Source organism: Papaver somniferum, chromosome 8 (genome assembly GCF_003573695.1).
Source record: "Papaver somniferum cultivar HN1 chromosome 8, ASM357369v1, whole genome shotgun sequence".
Classification (NCBI taxonomy): Eukaryota; Viridiplantae; Streptophyta; class Magnoliopsida; order Ranunculales; family Papaveraceae; genus Papaver; species Papaver somniferum.
Window position 1 is genome coordinate 87,914,353 of NC_039365.1, and position 10,657 is coordinate 87,925,009.

At 35.5% G+C, this 10,657-nt stretch overlaps 1 pseudogene; it reads left to right on the top strand.

The window, feature by feature from the left end:
• Positions 1–6,414: 6,414 nt before the first annotated feature.
• Positions 6,415–8,347, top strand: LOC113301949 (annotated as a pseudogene).
• Positions 8,348–10,657: the final 2,310 nt, after the last annotated feature.

Consider the following 10,657-nt stretch of genomic DNA (forward strand, 5'->3'; position numbering starts at 1 on the left):
TCAACAACTCTTGAATGGTTTTATATAAGAAGAGAAAAGCTTAGGATATCCAAGAGGTGAAAAACCTAGATTACAAGTTGTATAATTAATCACGAAGATTTAATTCAACTTGATTTTGTGATCCCCAATACAAAGACTTTTATCTTACTCTTGTTCACGAAGAACAAAAGACATGGAAACAACCTGCAAAGCTTACGCCAATTTTCCAAAGGGATGAAAACTGTGTAAACTCACGAACCCTTTATTTATAGTGAAAAGTTAGCTTGAAAACAAAGCTAGGGTTTTGAATATTTTCCTTTTTCAAGACTCTCCTAATTATGGGAGTCTTTCCTAAGTTACAAATATTATGCATAAATAATAAATTAAATAATTAAATAGCAAATATTTATTTATGTGAATAAATCACATTCTAACTTAGGCAGGAATGAAAAGTTATCTCAAACACTTTAATATGGTAATAAAATATGTTTGGAATAATAGCCATCTTGCCTAGACAAGGAAACATCACCAACTTGACCAAAAATAGCTTGTAGTCACGAATTGGGCCCAAGTCCATGAACTACTACAAACAACCCATGAATTGTTTCCTACTAACGAACTTTAATAAATCACTCATAACTTCATCGTTATAACTCGGAATTGAGTAATTCTTGGATCGTTGGATTCATAAGCCCATTCACTGTAACATGAGATTCTTTACCAGAATAAAGGTTATTGTCTTCAAGTTCATGAATCAAATAACCTCAAGTACATATACATAAATGTACATTTACCGTCATCGGAATTGTTCCATAGAGTGAGCATATATCTTGATAGATTAGAAAAGTAGAATTGAACAAGAATCCAAATGAAATCAATCACACACCTTTGTTGATGAAGTACTTGTTGATGTTTTCTTGTAGTCTTCAATCTTCAATCTTCATCCTTTAAGGAAAACTTCGATTCAACTTCTTAGACCTAATCTAGTCCGAAACTATCTTTAGTATGCTAAATCAAGAATGCATTTTGGAAACTAAAATTGACAACTAACTTGACATACCAACGCTAGTGGGTTCAATCAAGCAGTGCTCTAACAGTATATTATATAAACGCGACCAAGGATATCTTTAGACCCTGTCTTGAACAAAAGGGGGAAGTGACCAAAAAACCGCACAAAACTTAGACCATCTATCTCTTAGAGCGACTGCATTAACTCGCTCTGGATGACCAGATATGTGAATGGAGAGTACACCATCCATCTAGTTGTATAACTTGTTGAAACTCATATTCTTTATCCAGCACATAACTTAATTCCCCGTCTGGGATTCTAGTATATCCTTTGACTTTTCTGTTTCTTTTTCTTTTCTCACTCATATTTGGAAGGAAGTAACTAAATAATTTTGTTTAGGAGAAAGAAGAGAACATGTGAAGAGGAATGAGTGGGGAGGTGTGGTATTTATAGGTGCTATAGATTCGACAATTGGCGATCTTGAATCGAACGTTGGCATATTAACAATATCGAGCGACATTCAGTAAATACCCAACATTAGAGACACTAACTTAACGAAACAGACAATATCGCTCATTAGAAATTCAATCGCTCAACTTTTTTACCATAGTGGCGTGGCGGGTTTACCATGCCACCTAATATGACAAATAGAAATTTTTGATATGATGCATAGGAATAAGGCCTATTCCTATGAACGTGGTAAAAAAAAATGTTTGACATACCAAGTGTCATGGCAAACGAGTTGCGCCATTATGGGAAAACCATTGAGCGACGGAGTTTCTAGCGGACGATATAGACATTATCGTCAGCAATGAATATATTATCTCCAGCAATAATATCGTCAGCAATGGATATATTATTTCCAGCTATAAAGACATTATCGCCAGCGCTACCATGTATATCGCTCGATGTAAAGTCTAACGCCAACGGCTAGTTCTTTGTCGCCTATAAATAGGTAATTTACAAACAAAAAATTACACCAAAATTTTTTTACACGAAAATTTTCTCTATTTCTTTCTTTCTCTCTGTTAGAGCATAACTTGGTTTAACTCACCAAGCGTTGTATGTCAAGTTTGGTTGTCATATTTTAGTATCAAAAATCATTTAGAGTCGCTTGATTAAATATGAGAGTCAACTTCGTTTAGGTTAGACTAGAAAGTCTAGCAATGTTGAGACATACAAGTATTACTCTGGAGACCTGAAGAATGAGAAGAAGTAAGGACTACAGCGATGACATCATCCTTCCACTTGAGGTTAGTAATATTGACTTGAACTTGTTCCAATTCCTAACGTACCTTTTAAATCGTGATATATCGAAAACATAACATGTGAAGTTGTATATACTGTATATATTGTGTATTATACTCTAGTGGAGAGACATGATCATAATAGTATGATCATAGTATTAAGGAATTAGACTACGAAGTATAACACTTATCTTTTGAACTGCGTAGATATGACATCGACATAATCTTGTATATAATTTTATAATTATGTGTATGGGTACATGGTGAATATTTTATCCTAAGAAACAATGTTTTACATTTGTTTAAAGGAAGTACATTCATGAACTTGTTTCACGAATTGAAAGGGAAATCAATAGGTTTATTGGTACGGCTATTCATTGCATATTCTTTGATGACCAATATGTGTGAGTTGGTAGAACCGATCTTAACTCCGGTTATGTATCTCGGTATAACCGACCACATTACATAGACTTGTAATTTGGTATGACCGGTTCTGGTAATTGGTGTAACCGATCCTAAGTAATCACCATGACATGATATGATCGATACTTGTAATTGGTATGTCCGATTCTGGTAATTGGTGTGATCGATCATAAGTGGTTGTGTGATCGATCCTTGTAATTGGTATGACCGATCGTGACTGGTGTGACCGATCACAAGTAGGTATCATGTATAGGTATAACCGATCCTAGTGATTGGTATAACCGATCCAAACCCATGTATGTGACTTGGTAGGACCGATCACAACTAACCATTGTACCTTGGTATAACCGATGACAAACTAGTCTTGGAAGTCTGGTAGAACCAATTCTAAACTTGTTTGGAAGTGTGGTAGAACCGATTCCATGATGCAAATCCATGTAGATACGGAATACGGATTTTTGGTGTAAATATGTCAACATACTTTGAACACGAGCAGTAACTCTTATCATTTATTGTTCAAAGATATTCCTTGGTACTGAAGGTGATCCTGTGCCGAAATAAATTAAAAATCTTTTAATTAAGGTTTTTGGTTTTTTATGCTTTAACTACCAGCACTTGATGCATAGCTCTAGAGAATAAAATTAGTAATGTGCATTTACTAATTGGAGATTTTCTATGAGAGATTTCGAAAAATATTGGGCCAACATTTATTGGAATTAGAAAAACCGAATTTGGGCATTTATTGCATGTCTTGAGAATATTTTCGATTTTGGAAATTCCTTGGTGTCCAAACATCCTTGGTCTATAAATATATAAGTTTTTATCTCTAGCAAACTATCATAAGAGCCAGGCAAACTTCGTTTCTTGTTTTTTCTGGTGGAGTCTTTTATTCGGAGAGGAAAGTATCATAATTAGGTGAAATATCTTATGACCGCTCGTTTAAAGATTTCTGTGGGATCAAGAAGCTCTACGAGTACTGTTGGTGGGAAACTAGATAATTGCAGTGTTATTAATTTTCGATTTGATTTGATTGGCTAATGGTTGTGAAACTTTGATTGCACCTAGTTTTTTTTATTCTTGAGAATCTCCTCTTCTGATATAAGTTTCACTCAGACTAGATCAAAGTATCGACGGGATCTTTAGAACTGTTGTTAGGTCTAAAGACATCTTGTGATAGTCCATTGTTAACAGACTTCGTTCTGTGTGTGATTGATCATAAGAGGATTCAAGTTTTGTTGTGCAGGTATTTGAAGGCAATAGAATATTTGGAAGACGAAGAAGAATTCTTATTAGTTTTCGTATCTTGTGGATTTAGTGCACAAACCTTAATCGGCTGGGATCCAACTAGAATCAGTGTTTCTTTGATAGATCTGATTGATTTCTTTGATAGATATGATTGATTAGTTGCGTGAGATCTGCATTCTCTATATTTCTCTTTGAGATCTATATCGATTGAGTGCGAATCTAAACTTGACTATTTCGATAGTTATTGGATAGATTGATCTCAGCAGACAAAGGAGTTTATTAGATTAAACATAAGAGCCTTTGTCAATGACTCATCTTATCTTTAGAAAGATTGATTAGAGTGGTTACCAAACAAATTCTTCCTTTGTTGTATGGAATACGATCCGAAAGACTTTTTATTCATGTGTGTGACTCTAAAAGTCTAAGGCGCATGAATACCGAGGGAACTAAGTATCTAGGGGTATTCTGCTTGGTCTCAACTATACGAGGTTGATATTTGGTTTTGTATAGCGGCTTAATTATGAGAATATTCAAAACTGGACTAGGTACCGGGATTTTTCTGCATTTGCGGTTTCCTCGTTAACAAAATCATGTTGTGCCACTTACTTTACTTTTCCGCATTATAATTATTTTATTATAATTTAAGTAAACTGCACTTTACGTTAACTCCGTAATACTTGATATTGATCCTATAGAGTTTCGGTTTTCCGAACCTGTTATCAAGTACACACTTTGTTGTCGTATCGCTTCGATCTTGTATCCATAGTCAATCACACAAGTGATCTTGTTGTTATATTGTCTCGATCTCGTATCCATAGATGATCACACGAAGTGTGAACCGAATTGTTGTATTTTCTCGACTCTGTCCATAGACGATCACATTCAGTAGAGGACTTATAGGTTGAAATAAGAAGATTGTGGTGTATTTGGGTACCCCCGTCTTTTCACTCTCAATCTGATTTCTCTATTTCTCAATCTAATTTATTTTTTCAATTTTTCCCAAATGGCATAATTTCAAACCCAACTTGATTCAGCAACACAACTTGATTTTTATCGAGTAGTGCTTGAAGGTGCCGTTAAAAAGATATGTGATAGTTATAAAGAAATACTAGGTAAAAATCAAAGAAGTGGATATTAATCAAGTCAAAACCGCAACTAAGAAAAGGCAAAGAAAAGTTCAAGGCAAGGAAAATCAAGGCAAAACAAATTTGAATCCAAAGAAGAAGATAAACAAAGGAAATTCCGTTCATGAGCACATTGATTGGAAGTTTTGTGAAATGAAGAAGATTAACAAGATGAAGAACATTGTCCCAAATTTTAAGTCTATATTTTAAATAATTATTGTCTAGTTTTATGTCTTGTAAAATGACTATTAATGATTAATTCGAAGTTTAATGAATTTGAAAATTTTGACTCGTTTTGTTAAAAATTAAGCTTAATTTTATTCTTAATATAATCTTACACTTTAATTAAAGAAACATTTTAGTTTAAACTAAATTAAAACAAATATTAAAACTTAATACTTAGACTTAAGTGGACAATTAAGAAATTAAAACATAAATATTGGATTATACTTGGTCAACCCTCTTAAAATATAGAAACAACTCCCAAGTTCGAAGTCTTTTTCGTAGATGCGACGATATTCGCACGACATCTTTGTTGAAGTTCCATCATGGTTTCACCATCCCTCATGTTTGGACCTTCTTGATGAGGTAAAAGAACTACCTAATAACTTCCTTATTGATTACAATGAAGCGATGACTCAACCCTAAAACATCACGATTGTTAGGGTTCATTGTTTTTTTTTTTGAAATTTTCCCAAAATGTTGTCTGACTGAGTTCATCTGCGAATAAAGTCTCAGTAAAAGAAACACAATTCCTACAAATACATCCATCTTCCTCAGTAGTAAATTTTGGTAATCGCCTCCTAATTCGATTTCACACATTGGCACGATTAACAACCTTTTGATTTTAGGCAACATGTTGATTTGCTATGAACTCAGCCATGTTCATATTATCATCCATGCTCTCTGAGGAATTGGAAGAGTGATGAAAACAATTGGAGATTGAGAAATTATAGAGAGATTTAGAAATTATGGTGTGAGTTGAAATGAATTTGAAATTGGGTATTTATAGATGGGGAAAATGGTAGCCGTTGGATGAGGATCTGATGAGCAATGATTAGACCGACGAGCGACATCTTAACAATTGTTGGCGCTTGAATGACCAACAAGCGATATTTTGACCATCTAGCGATGGACACTCTATCGCTCGCTGGAAAGTCTATCGTGTATGCCTATATGTTATATTTTACATATAGGCATATATGTTTGGCACTTTGACATATCTATAATAGGTGCATATATGGCAAAATTAGATGTTTGACATGTGGATATGAATAGGCCCAACAGAGAGCAAGGAGCCAAGGACCACACGCCGGTGGCTAGTTTGATTTATTCGGGAGTGGGGTTGAAATATCACCGGATTAAAAAGAAATTAGTAATGAAATTTTCGCATCAACATGACAAGATGTAAAAATTGATGATGCCCTAGAAAACATCTCCCAGTTAAGATATTAAAACAAAAACAGAAAGAAGAAGAATCAGAAGGAAACAGAAAAATGGCGAATTCAGTTCTTATGCGTCCATTAATGTTATCTGCTTTCAGAACCTCACTTCTCATTCAAGCGAGAACCCTAGTTTCTCTAACCACCATTCCTTCCCGCAGAATCTCCGTTTCGGCTAGGGGTAGTAAGAATACTATCAACCTCCATCAAGTCTCCAACAACGCTCCCAAATTCGAAGGTTTCTACAATTTCATGGGAACAAAGAGATTCTCCAATCGAGCAACTGAGGTCAATAGTTCAGGCTCAATTGACTCCCCTCTCATTCAGTCCATGGAGAATAAGGTTTCTCTTCTCTCTATAACCCGATTCTAGTTCCACTCTAAATATTCCTTTCCTTATCATATTTGATGTTCTAATTATTTAAAAGCAGAAGTAGTTGTTGTTAAAGATGCTTATGGAGATGGTCGTCATGTCAGGTCATCCTCTCTCTTTTTCAGCACCCCTTTTATCTGATTGATGTTTGTCGAATTTTAGCCTTCCTTTATTTTAATTCCATGCACCTAAAATTCAGTTGACTGCTAAACAGTTTACTATTTGCATCTAGACTTAGAAAGTTGAAGATTGAAAATGAGTGACCACCAGTAGGTTAACTTTTTTACTGAACCACAATTGGTTAAAGTTGAATCACTTGATTGCAAGAGAGCTGTGGTAGGATGTTAAGGTGTTCAGCCCATTCATAGTAGATGGGAGTTTGTCGTACATCTTCTGTTTGCCATGTTGTTCCTTTTCTTCGCAAGTTGGTGCCTTCGGGTTATTACGTTTGATCTGTGTCTGTAAAGGACACACAATTTATACCTGGATCATATATTGGCTTCATACTATTTTAGCGATTGGCAAATCTGTAACCATTTAAGATTTACTTATGTTCTCCTAGATAGGCTGGTGCACTGAAATATCGTCTTAGTGGTGGTTCTAAAATGGCACGGTCAGATAATTTGAGAGAACCTCTTTGGCTCTTACTGGAGGAGATCCTAGTTTTAAGCTTCTTGGCTTCCTCTAGTTGATTGTCCTCTAGAGGATCTTTGCCAAACCTCTAAAGTCGCTCAAAGAATAAAATTTCCTTTTGTAATGTGTGTAGCTCAAGTCGGTTATTTCCTTTGCTTATAAATCCACTTCCGATGACTAAGCAACTTTCCATAATCGCTTAAAGTTGTTTTTATTTGGACCTTCTTCTAACTCCCCAATCTTGTTGCACACATACATATGCGGGTATGCAACCAAATCATCCTTCTTTTCTCACTTGAATACCGTATTTTGTGTCACTTGATTTTTTAGTTGGATTGTTGTACACAATGGATTCAGTCATCTGTATTGCGTAGTGATTATAGGTTTACTTTCAGCATACAAATATATGACTCTTGATGCATATTAGTAATCTAATCTTTTTGTAGGGCTATCATTTCCAGTTAAGCTAAACAGATCATGATATTATTTACATTTAGAAAAAAAAAATCTGGTATTTCAGCATTGATGTTATCTCCACGGCCTTTGAGGGACAATCAGCTGTTAACAGGCAGAGGATGGTCTACAAGGCGATATGGGAGGAGCTCCAAAATACTGTGCATGCAGTTGATCAGATGACCACTAAAACCCCCACTGAAGCAGCAAATAGGTAAAACACACCTCTGAAAGGAAAATATGGATGCAGAATCCCATCCCAACAGTCTGTGCCATTTCGTGAGGAAGCACAAGTATTTCTTTTACATATTCCTAGCTGTTGCATTTCCTTCTGCAGATGCATATCATTGTTTAAGCACTTGGTACTATTCACACTATATGATCTATAAAAGTTAACAGTCATGGCATTCTTTATGGTAATATAATTTCTTAACCATTAGAGCAAATCCTATGGGTAGTGTCACTCTTTCAAATGAAGGAGTGCACCACCAATTTGAGCAGATTAGAGGCTTCTATGGGTAGTCTTTACCCCACTTTTCCCCCAAACACGTTCATGCACTCGTTCAATTGAACGAGTGGTTGGTAGTGAAACACTAGACGGGGGACGGTCCCCCGTCAAAAAAAATTCTTTTGACGGGGGAAAGTCCCCCGTCTTGTTTAGTTTTTAGTATCTCACGGGGGACTGTCCCCCGTGAATGTTTGATTTTAGTTTTTTTAAAGTTAAACCTTCCCTCCATTTTTTATTTTATTACGAAAAATTCAATTTTTTTTTACAAACGGGGGATGGTTACCCGTATAGTATTCTCTTTCGTTTTTGCCCATAGTGGCTTCACTCGTTCGTATGAATGAGTCCTCTTTCATATGAAAGAGTTAGTCTTCATTTAGGGACTACCCATAGGATATGCTCTTAAAAGTAAGTGCACAGAACTTCACATATCTGAATAAGACCTCTTGTATCTTTCTTATACAAGAGGTCCTTTCGGCCCAAAGTATCCACCCCTCCAACTGAACTTCCTAATAGAAGTGTATGGGCTTCCAACTCAAAACCAATTGACAATGAGTGGAGTGGCACCACACCTTATATTTAGGATCTAGTCTAAGGAGTTAAGCTATGTGGGACTATTTTAGTTCTCCAACACTTCCATACAGCAGTCCAATTTAACTAGGTTAAATAAGAAAGCTGGAATTGCTAGTTGATATCCTCCCCAACCTTCTTAGTGTTTTGAGCATAAAGGATGGTAGGTATACCCTTTGAAAAGATCAGATGCTGATATGCTACTAGTTATGACTTACGAATTAGTGCATGTTATTCGATAGTTGTTGAATATTATTTTGATTCGACGTTTCTTTCACATGGTCATGTAACCTTATTCAATATTTGCTTTTACCATTTTGATTGCACAGGACATAAAGATCCTGCTAGTATTGATTTCAATGACATTATGTACGTTAGTTCTACCATGGAGGGGATAATAGTAGATTGATATACAGATAGGTGGGTAGGTCAATAATATCGGATGTGGATGCTTGGTGTTAATTTTATGACTTGTGAGTCTCTTTCTGATTGATTGGTTCTGCTCTAGACCACATAACAACAAATAAAGTCCCTTCTCACCTATAGCGAAATTGATGGTACTGAGTTAATATGACTGGGCTAAATGTACCCTAGTTGCATGCTTAACTGAACCACATTATTTAAATAGTAGATTTTATTTGAGTCTGTGTACCCAAACTTAATCTCCTGTCCGAACCCTGTAAATATACATATGATGCAAATATTAAATTCCTTTTTGGAGATTGAACTTTTGGTTCTTACTGTAATCTGCATCAAGCCTATGCACAAAGATGCAGAAGTATGTGAAGAGTCGCAATTTCTTATGTGAATACTCGCAATGTTTCTAAAAATTGTGACTCTTCACGGCTATGTTAGCTTACTTAGTAATGTTTAAAGTGTTAAAATGAATTGAAATCTTTGGAGGCACAAAATTACGGTATTTTCAGTCGTAGGTTATAGAAACTCACTGCATAGTTTGAACCCCATAGCTTGACCACGGAAATATTTGTGCATGTTATCTAAGACTAGCAGCTATTGACTCCTCATATGTAAATGTAGAATATATTTCAACTTCGTTGAGATAGAATGGATGATTTCGATTCTTATGGTGATCTGCATTCAGCATGAATAAACAGAGACAGAAGGGTACACTTCTAGAATTGTGACTATTTTACAGCCTTCTTACCTTAAGTACTTATTAGCGTTCAAACTGTTAAATATACTATCAATACCTTGGACAGCCCAAGATTTTAGCATTTTCGGTTGCATCACGCAGAAATTCAACAGGACCAAGCTCAAGCTCTCTGGTTTTAATTCAAAAATGAAACCCAACCTCTGTTTTTCATGTTCCATCAAACTACATCAACATGCTTATATAGCCAAGAAAGTTGGAAAGACGGGCACTGTGAGATGTCTATAGTAAGCGCAGTCTTACATTCATTTGAGATTGCAATCTTACTATGTGAGATGTCTATAGTAAGTGCAATCTTACTACATCAACATGCTTATATGGCTAAGAAAGTTGGAAAGACAGGCTTATATATGAGATGTCTATAGTAAGTGCAATCTTACATTCATGCGAAGTACACCATCCCCACAGTACAAAGTGATCATAGAGACCATGCTTTCAGCAAACTTAGTAAGTGATTATGGAAGTACTTTTGCTAACTAGCCAT